The following is a 19,085-nucleotide window of genomic DNA, read 5'->3' on the forward strand; positions in this document are numbered from 1 at the left end:
ACTCTCCCTTGCAACTTTCATCCTGATATTTTTTTCTCTAACATTTTAACTTGAAGCTGAACAACTAATGTGAATAAAGTTTGTGTTGGTAAAAATGTATTCACCCCTCGGGGAACTGAGCTACATTGACACACACAGAGGAACACACACACACAGGCAGATACACCGAGAGTGACAAAGGGTTTGTCTCTCAGGAGAGACAAACACCCAGAAAGCAAGCGTGACACCAAGTTTTGTTCCAGTTCCAACTGCAAGTTTCGTGTGTTTTCGTGAATGAACAGAAATAAGAAAACTCCCGAGTGTTTGGACAGATTTTATTCAATTTAACCGATAATTAACTCTGTAGACAGAGTTAAATCCAGCAATAATGAGAAGCGGGGAACCCCAATGGATTTGGACTCCATCAAGAAAACCAATCTGCCACAACAACTGGCCCTGTGCACAGGTTATTGTCGATGGTATAAAATCATAAATGTTTACTGCAGAGGAGGATGACATTCGGCCCATCGTGTCCATGCCGGCTGATGGCAAAGGAATTCAGCTAATTTTATAAGCCCACATTTTCTCCACTGCAGTTTATGTCTCGCCTCATTCTTTCTATTAACATTTAACTTGGCAGGCATCTTTTTTGACAGTGAGCTGGCACTTTTTGCATCTTTCGCGTTTGTAGTTGTGTGTTCAGTGAAAGTAATATCTCACAGCCACATTACATTTCCTCTTCACCATTTCACAAAATAAACATTCAGCAAAGTGAGTGTATCTTTCTGCTGGCAGCGGGTGATTGGAGAGTGCGGGGCCGGAATATTGCTGTTTTTCTGCTTTTCTCTGTCTGACTCACTGTGGAGCTGTCGAAGAGAGAATAATTGATGGGTTTGTTTCAATCCAATAACTTCCCAGGTTTCTAATGAATTAAATGTAATTACATAGTCGTCCATTGTTTTTTATTGTGTTTGGAATGAACATTCATAACAAAAATATTGCTGTGGGAACTCACTAAGTAGGGGGAGAGTTTGCAACGTTTGTGGGATATTTTCTTGCAGCTCAGGTAGCCAATGACAACCCGGAATTGTGTGGCAATGACAACTGATGGGGAGAAAACAGTGAAAGTTTCGTCCCTGGATGGTCTCTAACCACCAACCTTTCAGTTAACAGCCGAGCGCGCTGACCAATTGCGCCACAGAGACTGACAGGAAATCAGCCTGCAAGGTATCCTAAACCAGGGTGTCAGCAAATTAAAGCTTCAGATTGCTGAGACCGGAATGACCATTGGTCTCTATCAGTTTTACTCTTCCAAAATTAAGAGTGTGGCATTCATTATGGATACATGGAAACAGTCTGATCCCACCCACTGCAGACACATCCATGTCACCGGGAACCAGCTCTCCTACAACCGGTGCCATCTCCCTGAGGGCCTTTCGTTGTCTTGTCTGTTACCAAGTATTCTGATTGTCCCGAAGCCGATATTTGGTTTGAATTCCTGATGTGCAGTAACGAAAATCCTTTCAATGCCTCAGATCAGTTAATTTCACTGATAACATCAGAGTCAATGTTCCAGCGTCTTAACTGTCTCTGGTCAGTCGGACTGTTCAGCTTTCATTCTCCTCTGACTCTGGTTCCCAAAGAATTTCTGAAGATTAACAAAGCTGGAGACTGAGTTTTCTCTTTTGATTCCCAGTCCATATTCCCACCTGCCAACTGACAATATTTTCCATATATTGAGAAGAAAACAGCAAAATGGCCTCGAGACCACAATCAGATCCGCCATGATCTTACTGAATGGCGGAGCAGGGTCAAAGGGCTGAATGGCCTCCTCCTGATCGTCATTCCTCTCTTCCTGTGACACAGCCCGGATCAACTCCTGACTTTAGCAAACTGCCTTCGGAATTAATTACCAGTTAATTAAAATAAAAACCATCCAACTATTTCCACGTTTCTTATTTCCGTTCATTTGCAAACATTCACTAAATTTTCAGTCTGAAATGGAACAATAATTAGCCAAGTTGGTGATACCATTGTTTTCTGGGTGTTTGTCTCTCCTTCGGCCTCTGTCACTCTCGGTGTGTATGTCTGTGCGTGTTCCTCTATGTGTGTCAATGTGGTTCAGTTCCCCGAAGGATCCTCACAAACTTTATTCACATTAGTTGTGCAGCTTCATATTAAAATGTTAGAGTGAAAAATATCAGGATGGATGATGCAGGAGGAGTTTGCAATGATTGGAAGGAGGTGCAGCTAAGAAGTGGAAGATTCAGCGAGGAGTATTCTTCTCCTTTAACACGAGAGTTGGAACCAGATCTGGGAGATATTTGTATCGGTGTAAACAGTAAAAGCTCCTCCCTTACCACTATATTTTGCCTTGCACCAACATCTCTATTGTCAGTTCTTTGCAACTTATCACAGCCCTTCTCTCATTCCCTATCTCCACCTCTGTATTTTTTCTCGACCTGTTGCACGGGTGACATTTCCGTCTCAGATGCAAAAGTTTAGGTTTGACTCCACTGATTCTGGCAGCGCTTTTATGTGTTTTAAGATTTTAATCAGCTGAATTTTAGCAATTCGCACGAGGTGAATAAATCAGCATTCCCTGACCAGGAATCGAACCCGGACCACGGCGAATCCTGACCACTAGACCTTCAGGGGAGATACTCCAAAATGTTACAACCTGGTGTATCTAAGCTACCTGTGTCTTTATTTTCAATTCTGACCTCTTTCACCAGAGGCACGTTTCTCCTACAAAATGACACGTACATATAAAACAAAAACATTCATTGTCACTCAGTCCCCGCTGTCATTGGGTCCTTAAGCGCCAAATGAAAGAAAAAAATTGCAACCTCTCCTGTTACCCAGCGAATTCCAACAGTATTTTTTTTTCTGTAGATCAATTTCAAATATAATTTAACAACTGACCAACCATGTACCTGCATGTTACACATTCCAAATCGATTAAGTTATTGTATTCAAATAAACACATCAATTATTCTCTCTTCCTCAGCCCCACAGCGAGTGAGACAGGGAAAAGTGGAAATGCAGAAATATCCCGGCCCCGCACTCTCCAATCACCCGCTGCCAGTTGGAAAGTGCGCTAACTTTGCTGAGTGCTTATTCTGTGAAATGGTGAAGAAAGAATATAAATTGGCTGTAAGATACTGCGTTCAGTTAATGATCAGCAGCAAACAGGAATAATTCAACATCTTGACAACGTTATGATAATGTTTCTGTTCGGTTTTGGACCGGGGGCTTTTCGTGTGTAAGGCGAATGTGATAACCACTGCACTATTGAAACACTGCAGTATACACTACTCAATAGCCTTGATTACAATGCAGTCCTGCAGCAGCACTTTGGGTCTTTGTTTTAAAGAACTGGAATTCGGCTGTTCTCATTAGTCTGCGATACAGACAGTGAAGTTTTGGATGATCCCAGGTTTATGGAATGCAAGAGGCCCGATAGTTAAGTGTCAGCACATTCAAGTCTAGAGGAACAAAGGAATGGATGAGAGTTTCAGAAATGGTTGAGCTGAGGCAGAGGCAAAGTCGGGCGATGTTACTGAGGTGAATCCACTCGAGCACAGGCCTTCCCTTTTGTTCTCCCACCACCAAATCGCCCTTCCACTGACCCCACACTATCACATTTGTATCTTTCCAGAGTATTTCTGACATTTTCTGTTTTTATTGCTGAGGTGGAAATAGGCGGTCTTGGTGATGATGTGGATATGTGGTTGGAAGCTCAGCTTGGGATGAAATGTTTCACCATGGTTGTTGACAGTCTGCTTCAGCCTCAGACAATTGTCAGGGAGCGGGCTGGAGTCGGTGTTTAGGCCATGGAGTTTGTAGCGGGGATTGAAGGCAATGGCTTCAGCCTTCCCAATAGTTAACTAAAGGAAATTGCTGCTCATCCAGGACTGGATGTCAGACAATTCAGGACGGTGTGTGAGTTGGAGGGGAACTTGGAGGTGATGGTGTTCACATACACCTGCTACCCTGGTCCTTCTAGGTGGTGGAGGTTGAGGATTTTGGAGATTCTATCAAAGTTCTGGTCAAGTTGTAGATGTATAACATACCCCTCCTTCACCCCTGCCTCTCCCATCTCCCTCTCTCTCTCGGTCTCTCATCTCATAAAGGCCAGAGTCTTGTGTCGCCCAGACCGGGTGGCAGGTTCCCTTCCCTGAAGGACATTAGTGAACCGGTTGGGGTTTTTTTTTGACAATCCAGCAGTTTTCATGGTCACTTTTTCCTAATGCCGGCCCCACAAGGTCCCGGATTCATTCAGCTCAATTTCACAACCTGTATTTCTGTTTTTGTGAGTTCATCTCACTTCATTTTTTCTGTTTTAAATCAATTTCACGGGGGATTAGAAAGGGAGGATTTGCAGTCGTGAAACTGAAACTAAACATCAGTTCAGGATCTGACAGTGTCACCTAATTTATCGTAACCTGAATATCATTGGATTTTGAACATGGGAGGAAAAAGCACCGTTCACAGTGGGGAGAAACCGTAATGTGTTCTGTGTGTGAACGAGGCTTCAGCCAATCATCTGGTCTGTCAAAACACTGGTGCAGTCACACTGGAGAGAAACCGTGGAAATGTGGGGATTGAGGGAAGGGGTTCAGTTACCCATCCCAGCTGGAAATTCATCAGCGCATTCACACTGGAGAGAGGTCATTCACATATTCTGTGTGTAAAAAGGGATTTTCTGATTCTTCCACTCTACTGAAACACAAGCGAATTCACACTGGAGAGAGGCCGTTCACCTGCTCTGAGTGTGGGAAGGGATTCACTCAGTTATCCACGCTGCAGACGCACCAACGACTTCACACTGGGGAGCGGCCATTCACCTGCTCTGAGTGTGGGAAGGGATTCACTCACTTATCCAGCCTGTTGACACACTAGCAGGTTCACACTGGGGAGAGGCTGTTTACCTGCACTGTGTGTGAAAAGGGATTTGCTGATGAATCCACTCTACTGAAGCACAAGCGAGTTCACACTGGGGACAAACTGTGGAAATGTGGGAACTGTGGGCAAGGATTCAATAGACCATCCCAGCTGGAAATTCATCGACACATTCACACTGGAGAGAGGCCATTCACCTGCTCCGAGTGTGGGAAGGGTTTCACTCAGTTATCCACCCTGCAGACACACCAGTGAGTTCACCTGGGGAGAGGCCATTCACCTACTCCGTATGTAAAAAGCGATTTGCTGATTCATCCACCCTAATGAAACATCAGTGCATTCACACTGGGGAGAGGCCATTTACCTGCACTGTGTGTGAGAAGGGATTCATTCAGTCATCTACACTGCTTATGCACCAGCGAATTCACACTGGGGAGAGGCCTTTCAACTGCTCCGACTGTGGGAAGAGATTCACTCGGTTATCCCACCTGCTGACACACCAGCGAGCTCACAAATAACTGCAGGGATTAGATTTTCTTACTAATGACATTCATGCCTGAACAATGTTCATTGGGGTCTGTTTCTGCTGATGTTAATAAACTCCAGCCCAGTTATATATTTTGGATAAAATTCAAATAAATCAGCTTTGTGTTAGGTAAACAGAGTGTCGAGCCTTTTTAAGATCTTTAACACAATTTAGTTCCTTTGGAAGTGCTCTCCTTCTCCCCTGTCTCCTCCATCCTCACCTCCAACAACAAGTGTGAGGAGCTCATGGAGCTTCTTTGTCACTAAGATTGAGACAATCCGATCAGCTGCCTCTGCTGCTTCCCTCCCTTCCACTAGCCCACTGGGACAAACTGTCTCTAAAGTTCTTCCCAAGCCCTGAACCCACATCTTTCTTTTGTTTCCCCCATCTCCCCTCATGCCCTCTCAGTGCCTTCTGCTCCATCGACCCTATTCTCACTAAACCACTGACCACCCAACTTCCCCATGTTTGCCGTCATTGTCAATGGTTCTATCTTTCCCGCTCCCCTTTAAATCTTCCATCATTACCGCTGACCTTAAATAAAAACAAACCCTTCACTCCTCCATCTTTGTATGCTGCCGCCCCATCTCGTGCTTCACTTTCCTTTCAAAGATCCTTAAACGTTTTGTAATCCCCCAAATCCATGTCCATCTTTCCCGGAACTCCAGGTTTGATTCCCTCCAATCAGGTTTCTGCCCATTCCTGATCATAGTTTTTTAATTTGCTAATTCAGTGCCAATGCCAATCAAGACAATGGCTGTGTCTAATGTGAATATGGTAGTGAGGCCGAGTGAGCTCAGTTGTTGGTTCCGGCCCCAACCACTATGGCGATGAGGGCTCAGCTCCCACCGCTGCCAAACCTTCGAGTGATTTGTTGTTTAAGGCGCTTCCAAAAAATTCTCCATGCGGCGAAGGGGCAGCTTAGCTGTGCAATGTTGTATTCCGGACGGAAGATTGAGGAGAGGCCGTGTATATCCCAGGGTGACTGGGAAAAGGTGGGGCAATGGCACGGATTGGAAGGCCTTTTCCCTCTGAAACTCCCTGTATCTATTCTATTATTTATACAAACAACATGAGTTTATTAGTGGGCAGTCCTGGCTAAGTGGTTGAGGTGATGTGTTTGAAATCCATTGGGGCTTTGGTTTGAGTTCTACCAATTCCCCTTCTCATCATTCCTGATTACAACAAGCTTTCTGCAGAATTAATTATCGGTTAAATAAAATCAAGAACACCCCAGCAGCCCTGTGTTTCTAATTTCTGTGTATCTGCAAACATTCTCTAAATTTGCAGTCTGAAATGGAACAATAACTGGCTAAGATGGTGCCATCCTTGTTTTCTCTCCTTCGGCCTCTGTCCCTTAGTGTATGTGTCTGTCTGTGTTCCTCTGTGTGTGTCAATGTGGTTCAGTTCCCGAGGGGGTGAACACATTTTTACCATCACAAGCTTTATTCACATTAATTCTGCACCTTCATGTTAAAATGTTACAGAGAAAAATTTTGGGTAGAAAAATGCAGGAGGAATTTGTAATGTTTAGAAGGAGGTGCAGCTAAGAAGTGGAAGATGTGAATGATGTCATTGATGATTGAGAGGAATGCATTCCAACATTGGGGTTTTTGTAGGTCGATTACCTTCTACACTTTGAAGTTCATAACAACCTGAGGCTCCAGGTGAAAAAACATTTTTTTTTTTCATTTTATGCATTGTTAACTCAGTTTGTAGAGCCTGAGATTTTTAATCTGAGGGATGTAGGTTCAAGCCCTATGCTGGACATTACTGTTTTTTTTTCTAAACCTTGCTGCTTTTATGGGTGATCCCCAGCTCTCCATTCCTCCAGCAGTGTCGCTGCTCAAACTGAGTCTTTCTCCATCCCGCTTTGTTAATATCACTGTTGCTGGTCCTCGGTCCTCGGCTTCACTGGAAGTCAGAGAGTTTTGTGCTTAAAATTTGGTGCTTTCATCGCTGCAGCCTAGGTTCAATTCCCAGCCAGGGAAAACCTTTTCCTTCCCACTGTGTGAACTATCACAATGAACATGAATTCCTTACTAAATGAAACCAGGTCTGGCAGCGTCTGTGGAGTGAGAAACAGAGTAAATCCTCCAGCTGGATGATCTTTCATCAGAGTTTGAAAAGTCAGAGATGTAACAGGTGGAAAACAAATCCAGAGGCGGAGGGAGGGGAGGGTAAGGACTGAGATAGCTTACAAGGCATGAGAGAGAAACTGACTAAAGGGATTATGGTGCAAAATGTGGATGGGAATGGGACAGATTTTTCTTCCTGCTTTTCAAACTGGGACAAATATCACTCCTGATCAACCAATCACAGCTGCTCTTTCAAAGAAGCACGCCTGGCCGAATGGCCTCTTTCAGTGCTGTAACTTTCTATAATTGTTTCATTTCCATCCGCACTGCTGCTGCCTTCAAAGTCATTCGATCATCTCACAACCCATTCCAGCAAAATTCACCTTCTTCCCTTTGATGTCATGGGACTGAGTAAAATCAGTGCAAAGTGTTCTTGTCATTTTGCACATGATTTGGATCCAGAGGTGGAAAGTTTTTAATCCACTTAACCCAGAATCAATTCAGCAGGGACATGGAGAAAGTCATGAAAGGTGATAGGCGTATCAGCGTGAGTTGAACCTGAGCAGTGAGACGCTAATGGATTTTAAAGCCACTGCCTGAAGCACAGATCCAAACCTGAAACAGGTTGTCCGCTCCTTATGACGTTGCTGTTTGTTGTGGGAGGGGGGGGGGGGAGTTTGCTGAGCGGTGATTGGCTGCCGTGTTTCCTGCATCACAACAATGACCACACTTCAAAAAGCCCTTCATTGGCTGGAAAGCGCTTTGAGACGCCCACTGGACGGGAAAAGCGCGATTTCAATGCAAGTCTGTCTTTCTTTAACTATCTTAAACCCCAATCCTCTGGTTCGTGACCCTTGTCAGTGGAAACAGTCTCTCCATATCTGCTCTATCAAACCGCCCCGTCCCCATCGCCCCCACCCCCCATCATTTTGAACAGCTCCATGAAATCTCCGTTTAACCTTCTTTGCTCGAAAAAGAACAATCCCGGTCTCTATAATCTCTCCACAAAACTGAATTTCCTCATCCCTGGAAGCCGGAGGATTGAGACGAGATTTTGGAAAATATTGTCAGTTGGCAGGTGGGAAAATGGAGAAGGAACCAAAGCAGAAAATTCAGTCTCCAGCTGTGTGAATCTTTAGAAATTCTTTGGGAACCGGAATCCGAGGAGAATGAAGGGTGAACTGTCCGAGTGACCAGAGACAGTCAAGGCACCTTTCCCTTCTCTCAGACGCTGGAACATTGACTCTGATGTTATCAGTGATCTGAGACATTGAAAGGATTAAAACAAAAAGCTAAAAGCTACTGCGGATGCTGGAAATCCAAACAATAACAGAATTACCTGGAAAAACTCAGCAGGTCTGGCAGCATCGGTGGAGAAGAAATCAGTTAACGTTTCGAGTCTTCATGACCCTTCGGCAGAACTGAATATAGTTAGGAGAGGGGTGAAATATAAGCTGGTCTAAGGTGGGGGGGCGGGGGGAGAGAGAAGTTGAGGGTGTGGTGATTGTGGAGATAAGCAAGCAGTGATAGGAGCAGATAATCAAAAGATGTCACAGACAAAAGGATCAAAGAGGTGTTGAAGGTGGTGATATTGTCTAAGAAGAGTGCTAATTAAGAATGGAAGACAGGATACTCAAGGTACAGCTCTAGTGGGGGTGGGGTGGAAAGACTAACAAAGTTTTAGTTTTAGATTTAAAAATAATGGAAATAGGTGGGAAAAGAAGAATCTATATAAATTATTGAAAAAAAAGGGAGGTGGGAGAAACGGAGTGGGGATGGGGGGAGGGGGAGTTTAAGATCTAAAGTTGTTGAATTCAATATTCAGCCCGGAAGGCTGTAAAGTGCCTTGTCGGAAGATGAGGTGCTGTTCCTCCAGTTTGCGTTGGGCTTCACTGGAACAATGCAGCAAGCCAAGGACAGACATGTGGGCAAGAGAACAGGGTGGAGTGTTAAAATGGCAAGCAACAGGGAGGTTTGGGTCTTTCTTGCGGACAGACCGCAGGTGTTCTGCAAAGCGGTCGCCCAGTTTGCGTTTGGTCTCTCCAATGTAGATGAAACCGCATTGGGAGCAACGAATGCAGTAGACTAAGTTAGGGGAAATGCAAGTGAAATGCTGCTTCACTTGAAAGGAGTGTTTGGGCCCTTGGACGGTGAGGAGAGAGGAAGTGAAGGGGCAGGTGTTGCATCTTCTGCGTGGGCATGGGGAGGTGCCATAGGTGGGGGTTGAGGAGTAGGGGGTGATGGAGGAGTGGACCAGGGTGTCCCGGAGGGAACGATCCCTACGGAATGCCGTCAGGGGGGGTGAAGGGAAGATGTGCTTGGTGGTGGCATCATGCTGGAGTTGGCGGAAATGGCAGAGGATGATCCTTTGAATGCGGAGGCTGGTGGGGTGATAAGTGAGGACAAGGGGGACCCTATCATGTTTCTGGGAAGGAGGAGAAGGCGTGAGGGAGGATGTGCGGGATATGGGCCGGACACGGTTGAGGGCCCTGTCAACGACCGTGGGTTGTAAACCTCGGTTAAGGAAGAAGGAGGACATGTCAGAGGAGCTGTTTTTGAAGGTAGCGTCATCAGAACAGATGCGACGGGGGCGAAGGAACTGAGAGAATGGGATGGAGTCCTTACAGGAAGCGGGGTGTGAGGAGCTGTAGTCGAGGTAGCTGTGGGAGTCGGTAGGCTTGTAATGGATATTGGTGGACAGTCTATCATCAGAAATTGAGACAGAGAGGTCAAGGAAGGGAAGAGAAGTGTCAGAGATGGACCATGTGAAAATGATGGAGGGGTGGAGATTGGAAGCAAAATTAATAAATTTTTCCAGGTCCCGACGAGAGCATGAAGCAGCACCGAAGTAATCATCGATGTACCGGAGAAAGAGTTGTGGGAGGGGGCTGGAGTAGGACTGGAACAAGGAATGTTCCACATACCCCAAAAAGAGACAGGCATAGCTGGGGCCGAGGATTCTCGTTTCTGCACATGAGAAATTCAAACCTAATATCGGCTATGGGACAATCAGAATACTTGGTAACAGACAGGACAGCGAAAGGCTTGAAGGGAGGCGACACCGGTTGTAGGAGAGCTGGTTCCCAGTGACAGGGATGTGTCAGCAGTGGGTGGGATCAGACTGTTTCCATGTATCCACAATGAATGTCTCACCCTTTATTTTGGAAATGTAAAACTGATAGAGAACAATTGTCATTCCTGTAGCAGCAATCTGAAGCTTTAACCCGCTCGGTCTCGGTCTCTGTGGCGCAATTGGTCAGCGCGTTCGGCTGTTAACCGAACGGTTGGTGGTTCGAGCCCACCCAGGGTGGTCTCACCTATTAAGTGTTCATTGTTACTCAGTTCCCGGTTGTCATTGGGTACTTGAGCTGAATGTCAGGGCCCCCGAAATGTTGGCGGCTCCACTGTTATCCAGTGAGCTCCCAGGCAAACGGGTTTTCTTCGAATTTTCATTTCAAATATAATGAGAAAACAATTAGACCTACCATGTGCCGACATCTAACCCATTGGAAATTTATGAAGTTATTGGATTCAAACAAACCCATCAATGATTCTCTCTTCCTCAGCTCCACAGTGAGTGAGACAGGGAAAAGCAGAAAAGCAGCAATATTCCGGCCCCGCTCTCTCCAATCACCCGCTGCCAGCAGAAAGCGGCGACTGCAGCTTCAATCAGCGGGTTACTGCCCATCCCTGGGACACAAGACACTCCAACGCGGTCCCAACCTCCCAATACACCGAGCAGAGGCTCAGGAAAACACAGGTAGATTATATCCCGGTCACTAAACCTCCGAGCAGCATTTACAGAATACCCGAGTGAGTGAGTCACAAATAAAAGTCACACAAACTTTCTAAACTTATCACTGTAAAATTCCTTTATTTTATTGAAAAGCTGCTTGTTGTGAATCTGAAAATGAGCACCATGGGATTTGTGTTACCGAGTGACTTGTTTTCCATTGTTTGTCCGTCAGGTTTGCAATTCAATTTGTGTTGGACATTGAAGCGAATCTGTTTTCAAAATGAGGTCACAAAGCAGGTAAATATTAAATCCAGAAACAAATCCTGAGTAAAATGGATCACACTATTTGGAAGGAGGTGCAGCTGAGAAGCCGAAGCAGTGAGTGGTGTCATTGATGATTGAGTGGAAAGCATTGGATCCTTGGTCAATTATCGTGTCTGAGTGGTGAAAACGATGCTTTTAAAATCCACTGGGGTTTCCCCAGGAAAGTTCCAGTCTTACCATTTGTGCCTCTCATTATTGCTGATTTCAACCAGGTGTCCACAGAACTCTCAGATCAATGGAAGAAAAAAAGTCCAAAAATTCTCCTGATTTTTGGACTCTAAGGGAATGAAGGGCGATCGGGATCGGGTGGGAAATTGGTGTTGAGGTTGGGGATCTGCCATAATCTTATTAAGTGACGGAGGAGGCTTGTGGGGCCTTATGACGTATTGTTAATGCTTTGCTTCTGTTCTATTTCAGTATCAATACCAGCCAAGGCGATGAGCAGTAGTATCCTGAGCTCGGTAGTGCAGCTGTCGTGATTGTTGATGGTTTAAGGTTTCATTCTTTATTGAAGCGTGGTTTCTCATCCCACTGCTGCTAAAATTGCCCTATTGGTCGACAAAGTGCCAGCCCACAGTTAAAGCAGGTGTGTGCGGTGTTTCACTTTAACAGGAAGAACGAGGAGAGACAATAAAAATATAAATGGCTGTGAAGAAAACGCGGTGTTTTTGAATTCGCTGATGGGCCGAATGTCCTCCTACTTTGCTCCAGCCATCTATAGTATTATACCAACGATGCTAACCTGTCCATAGGGCCAGTCGTCGTGGCCGAGTTTTTAAAACGATGTGATTTCCCGCTTCTTGTTATTCCTGGATTTAACTGTGTGTCTACAGAGTTAATTATCGGTTAAATGGAATAAAATCCATCAAAACACGGGGGTTTTTTCCTATTTCTGTTCATTCCCGAAAATATTCACGAAACCTGCAGTGGAAATGAAGCAAAACTTGCTTTCTGGGTGTTTGTGTCTCCTTAGACACAACTCCTTGTCCCCTGTCACTCTCGGTGTATATGCCTGTGTGTGTTCCTCTGTGTGTGTGTCAATGTGTTTCAGTTCCCCGAGGGAGTGAACAAATTTTTACCATCACTAACTTAATTCATATTAATTGTGCAGCTTCAGATGAAAATGTTACAGAGAAAAATGTGAGGATGAAAGATGCAAGAGGAGTTTGTAATGTTTGTAAGGAGGTGCAGCTAAGAAGTGGAAGATGGGAATGATATTATTGATGGTGAGAGGAATGCATTGATCAACCTTGGGGATTTTGTAGGTCGATTACCTTCTACAATTTGAAATTCAGACAAATTGAGGTATCAGGTGGAAAACAACAGCTGTCTTCATGTTTGTTGGGATATGGAACACATTTCTTTTATGTGCTGGACTAACTCAGTCGGTATAGCATAAGTCTTATAATCTCAGGGTCGTGGGTTCGCCCCACTTTGGGTGCAGCTCCTTACAAACAAATAATCACCAACCTCCACTGCAGTTCCTGTGAAACTTGCAAGGCAGCACACGACAGATATTGACCACTGAAAGCACTTGATGTACATCAAATTCAAAGCACTTTCACGTCACATCTCTTTCTGCCTCACCTCCAGCTCTCTCTGCCTGTCCAGGTAGATGTTTGATACAAACACAGTGAGCTGGTGCAAACATAAAACATAACGTTGATTGGGTTGCAGATAACAGGGTAAAGAGACATCAGGATCTTCCTGATTCTCCCAAGTGCTGATTGCAGGAATATGCACAGTGCCGATTATCCACAGTCACACTCTCCTTCCAGTCTTGTGTACGTTGTTCAGCGTTGAAATGTTCATATTTGTACATTAGGTTTCAATGTGAAGAAAGCAGAGCTGTGAGAAGCTTATGTTGTTCAGCAGATTTACTGCAAGAAGTACCTTGAATAACAGGCTGATGATAACAGTGCTCTTTGGACGCGGTGAGCTCCAGTGAAGGATTGGCACCATTAATGTGTCGTTCAATTAGTCTCGTGACAAATCTCGTGCTGGAAATGATAAGAAAACTCATTGAATTTCTCCGTGTTTAGGTTTCAAACGAGCCGAATACAAGGTAAGAAAGTACATCTCTCTCGAGTAGGTTATAAAGTGTCAGAATTACTTTGAAAGAAGCATCCATGGTGTCGGGAAACATAAAATTAGAGAAAGTTACAGCAAAGAAAGGGACCATACGGCCTGGCGCGCTGCTGTCAAAGAGCAGTTGTGATTGATTGATCGATCAGGAGTAATATTTGTGTCGGTGTAAACACGACGCAGCAAAATTTGCCTTTCTCTCACGCATATTTTGCCTGGCGGCACCATCTCTGTTGTCAGTGCGTTGCAACCAGCAAACCTCCTTTGTATTTGTTTCTAGCTTTCAAATGTGACATTTCCAGCTCGGAGGCGAAACTTCAACTGTCACCCAACTGATTCTGGTGGAGCTGTTAAATGTTTTCAATCTAAGAAATTAATACTCGTTTCGACAATTTCACATGATCAGTAAATCGACGTTTCCTGACCGGGAATCAAACCCAGGCCGCAATGGTGAGAGCGCCGAATCCTGACCACAAGACCACCAGGGAAGCTGGTGCGTTCTTATGAGCTTGGTTTATCGACGCTGCTTTTATGAATGTTTCCATTTTAAATGGAATGAATTCTTCAGTCAATGACAACAACGGTTTCTATGAGCTGAAACATGAAATTGACAATGAGGTGAAATGGCCCCACAAGCTGCTCATGTGTCAATTTCAATTTCCTAAACCCACCAACCTCATCTCTGCGGCTCCTGTGAAACTTCCAAGGGAACACACGGCAGACATTCATCACTGAAAGTAACTGACACACATCCAATTCTAAACACTTCCATGTCGCATCTGTTTCTCCTTCTGTCCCTGCCTGGCCTCCAGCTCCCTCTGCCCGTCCAGCTCCCAGGTCAATTAGCTGTTTGATGCAGATACAGTCAGTTCATGAACCCAAGCTTTCCCTGGAAAGCAGGGACAGAGAATGTGGGACCCAAGGATTTTAGAAAGAATGAGTTTGCAGATAACATGGTAAAGATAAACTGGGATCTCATCTTCCTGATTCTCCCAGACACTGATGACAGGAATGTGCACAGTGCCGATTATCCACAGTCGCAGACTCCTTCCAGTCTTGTGCACGTGGTTAATCTTTGAACCCAATCGCAAGAGTGAATTATAAAATGGCAGAATGACTGTGAAAGAAGTAACCGTGGTGTTGGGAAATATCAAATTATAAAAAAGTTACAGCAAAGAAAGAGGTCATTCGGCCCTGTGTGCTGCTTTCAAAGAACTCTGAAGAGTTATACGGAATCGAAATATTAACTCTCTTTCTTTCTCCAGAGATGCTGCCAGATATGCTGAATTTTTCTCCAGCGTTTTGTGTTTTTTGTTCAGATTTCCAGCATCTATAGCATTTTGCTTTTATCCCTGGATTCCTAGCCCAGCGACAATGCCACTACGCCAATGCTGACCACTGAATAAGAAAATACGGATATGTTTGTACGTGTTTTCTCCTATTTAAATGATATGTCCTTAGACGGCAGGATTCGAACTCTTGTGTTCATTATTAACAACAAATGTAAATTATTAAACATTCACTCACACTTAAATGAACAAGCTTGGATAATGTTTTTGCCCAGTTTCAAACCGCTGCTCTGCCACATGTGAAATGACCGTGACCCCCACTGCCCTGCACAAACCCTGCGCTGTAAAGATCCCAATGGAGCTGTCTGGAATGTTAAACGGTGACGTCATGCAGCAGCACTTTGGGTCTTTGTTTTGAAGAAATGGAATTCGGCTGTTCTCATTAGGAATGCTGGAGACAGACTGATCAACAATGTCATCATCAAATGGCACAGCTCAGTAAGAGGACCTAAGATGGAAGCAAAATACCGTAGATGCTGGAAATCTGAAATAAAAACAGAAAGTGCTGGGAAAAACTCATCAGGTCTGGCAACATCTGTGGAGAAAGAAGCTGAGTTAACGTTCCGAGTCCGTACGTGTCTTCTTCAGAGTCAGGCCGACTCGAAGCATTAACTCTGCTTCTCTCTCCACAGGTGTTGTCAGACCTGTTCAGTTTTTCCAGCATTTCTTGATTTTACTTCAACGTGAAGCCCTTCACCCCATCGTATCAGTGCCAGCTATTTTTAAAGAGCTAACCAATTTGTCTCTAATTCCTTCTCTCTTTCCTTAAACCTGAGTTTTCCCCCTTTCAATCATTGTCCATTTCTCGCTTGAAGAAGGAGTTTCTGCAGAATCCATGCACAGTTTGCCTTAGTTAACAAAGTTTCCCCGACCCAGTGACATGAAGAGTTGGACTAGGATTCCTCATACAGTTTTTGATACAATCATTATTTATTTATGCAATTGATTTTTTTATCGAATTACAAAAGAACTTTACCCTGATCAAGCAAGTCATCATTATTTCTGAGCTGATATCTACAATCTAATTCCATTTGCTCTACAAAGTGGAGAGCTGGATTCAGGTTCCAGTCTCTGGAGGAGTGGGTCCGAATCTCACCGCTCCCAAATTTTCAGTTGCTTCCCACTTTCGGGCACGTTAGGAATTCCATTTGGGTGAGCAAAAGACAAGTCCAGTTTAATACGGGGGGTGGGGGTTGGGGCGGGTTGTAGTCCTTTATTTTGACAGAGTGAACGAGGAGAGACAATGTAAATAGAAATTGCTGTGGGAGAAAGGCGTGTGAGTGGAATTGGTTTAGTTGCTCTTCCTGAGAGCCAGCACAGTCACGACGGGCCGAACGACTTACTTCATAGTCATCTCTGATTTGATATGAACATGTTTTCCCTCAGGAAAACATGTTAGTCGCGGACGAATGTTGAGGGCGATGGTTCTGACATCCATCGGGGTTTCCCCAATGCTGGTTTGCTGACTGCGGTTCTCGTTATTCCCGATTTTAACCAGGTGCCAACAGAATTAGTAATCGGATAAATGGAATCAAACAAAAACTCCCGCCCTTTCATCTGCAAGGATTTGCAAAATCTGCATCTGGAAATGGAACAAAACTGAGCCGGTTTGGTGACATCCTTTCTTTCTGGCTGTTTGTCTCTCCTTAGCCCTCTGTCACTCTCGGTGTATTTGTCTGTGTGTTTTCCGCTGTGTCTGTCAATGAGCTTCAGTTCCTCATTTTTACCGATCCACACTTTATTCACCTTAGTTGTGTGGCTTCATATTAAAATCGTGGAGAGAAATGAAAAACAGGTTTAAAAGGGTCAAGAGGAATTTTCTTTCTGTATTTCTGAGTGGAGACTGTTCAGTTACTAACTGTCCCTATGTTACAAAGCGGAGGGCGATTGAAATTTTCACTGAGCAACATTTAAACAGACAGACACCGAGTCCATGTGGCCGAGTAGTTAAGGCAATGGACACATTGAGAGAATGAATGTGCAAATACAAATTGTCCAAACTGATACCACTCGAACATTAGGAACTTTATTTCTTCTCGAAGTTGTTCCACGTGTGATATTTGCAGCTCTGATGTGAAACTTCAACACTCACTCCACTGATTCGGGCGGAGCTGTTGTGCGTTTCGGTTTTCAATCAATAAGTAAACCAGGCCTGTTTTAACAGTTTGTACCAGATCAATAAACCTTCATTGCCTGGCCGGGAATCGAGTCCGGGCCACGGCGGTGAAAGGGCCGAATCCTTACCTCATCCCTGAAAGCACATCAAATTCTGCCGTTTTCATGTCGTATCTTTTAATTCTCTGTTCTCCATCTCAGACATTTCCAGGTCTATCAAATATCATCGATGCAGAACGTTGTCCTGTTCCTCGTTCTACTAGGAGACTTACTGTGATTAGGATGCAGCAACTGGCTCCATAGCTCAGTGGTTAGAGCACTGGTCTAGTAAACCAGGGGTCGTGAGTTCAATTCTCACTGGGGCCTGCAAATAAAATATATGAAATTTGTTGGCAAGGTCACCTTCGAGGAGAGCACTGTAAAAGGATATCAGAAGATTATGTGAGTGGCCAACAAGATGGAAGATGGAATATAATATAGGCAAGTGTGTGAATATGTTCACTTGCTTGCAAAATTTGAACGGTAGAATACTTTTGAAATTTGTAAGTGCTGATGTTCAAAGAGACGTGTGCAAGCAACAGAGAAAATGAGCATGCAGGTGCAGCAAACAATTAGGAAGGCCGATGGCAAGGGGATTGTAATAAAGTAAGAATAAAAAAGTCTGTTTTGGTGAGACGGTATCGAGAATCCCGTGTGCTGTTTTCATCTCCACATTTATAAAAGGATATACTGGCAGTAGTGACGGTACAGAGAAGGTTCACTAAATTGGTCTCTGGGATGAAGTGGTTGTCCTATGATGAGAGACTGAATAAAATTTATTCTCTGGAGTTTAGAAGGATGAAAGGCAATCTCATTGAAACCTACAAAATTCTGAGAGGGCTTGATCGGGTGGACACAGAGAGATTGTTTCCACTGGTCAGGGAGTCTAAAACACTGGGGCTCAGTCTCAGGGTAAAGGGCCGATAATTTAGGGCTGAGATGAGGAGAAATTACTTCACCCAAAGGGTTGTGAATCTTTGAATTCTCTACCCAGAGGGTTGTGGATGCTCCATCACTGAATACATTTAAGGCTGGGATGGACAGATGTTTGATCTCTCGGGGAATTAAGGGATATGGGGAACGGGCAGGATAATGGAGTTGAAGCCCAAGATCAGCCATGATCGAATTGAATGATGGAACAAGCTCGATGGGCCATGTGGTCAACTCCTGCTCCTATTTCTTGTGTTCATGTGTATGATAAAGCCATGTTATAATAAAAACAGAAAGTGCTGGAAGTTCTCAGCAGGTCTGACAGCAAATGTGAAGGGAGAAACAGAGTGAAGGTTTCAAGTTTAATTTGACTCTTTTCCAAACCATAAATTGGGTCCTAGTTACGACATTTTGCACAACATTGAGAGAGGGAATGGAACCCAGGCGGTGAAAGCACCGAATCTGAACCACTAGGGTGTTTCTATAGCATACTTTTTGAATGAAATTAGCTTCCAACTGAAGGTTTAATGGTTTAAGACAACGTAGACTCCCTCTCTTCCTGCGTCTACTTTTCTCACTGACATGCTTCTGCTTTGTGCCCTTTGGCTACAAGGAAATCTTGTCCAAACTTTGCCAGTTATGCTGTTATTCAGTAAGTTCCCACACGAATGGATTTATGAATATTCATTTCAAATAAAGTGAGAAAATGGAACAAACATGTGCATAACATCCAACCTATTAGAAAGATTGGGTCCAAAGCAATGAATAGAAATTGATTCTCTGATTGCATATACCGAACTGGAACACACTATCACACCGAGTGAATCCACTGTCTGTTCAAATGTTGCCCAGTGAAAATTTCAATCCTAATCCGCTGTGTCACATATGGACACTGAATCAATAAGCAGTCTCCACTTAAATAAACACAGAAAGCATCAATCTCCTCTTGCAACTTTTAAACCTGTTGTTATTCTTTGTACCATTTACCATGAAGATATATGATGCAAGTGAATAAAATT

General features: G+C 44.2%; 2 non-coding genes across 2 annotated transcripts; both read left to right on the forward strand.

The window, feature by feature from the left end:
• Positions 1-10,725: 10,725 nt before the first annotated feature.
• On the forward strand, positions 10,726-10,806 carry trnan-guu (transfer RNA asparagine (anticodon GUU)). Its single transcript has one exon. It is a non-coding gene; the product is annotated as a tRNA-Asn (tRNA).
• Positions 10,807-17,390: 6,584 nt separating this feature from the next.
• trnat-agu (transfer RNA threonine (anticodon AGU)) lies at positions 17,391-17,463 on the forward strand. The gene has a single exon. It is a non-coding gene; the product is annotated as a tRNA-Thr (tRNA).
• Positions 17,464-19,085: the final 1,622 nt, after the last annotated feature.

The sequence above is a fragment of the Cetorhinus maximus genome, chromosome 23 (assembly GCF_964194155.1).
Source record: "Cetorhinus maximus chromosome 23, sCetMax3.hap1.1, whole genome shotgun sequence".
NCBI classification, from domain to species: Eukaryota; Metazoa; Chordata; class Chondrichthyes; order Lamniformes; family Cetorhinidae; genus Cetorhinus; species Cetorhinus maximus.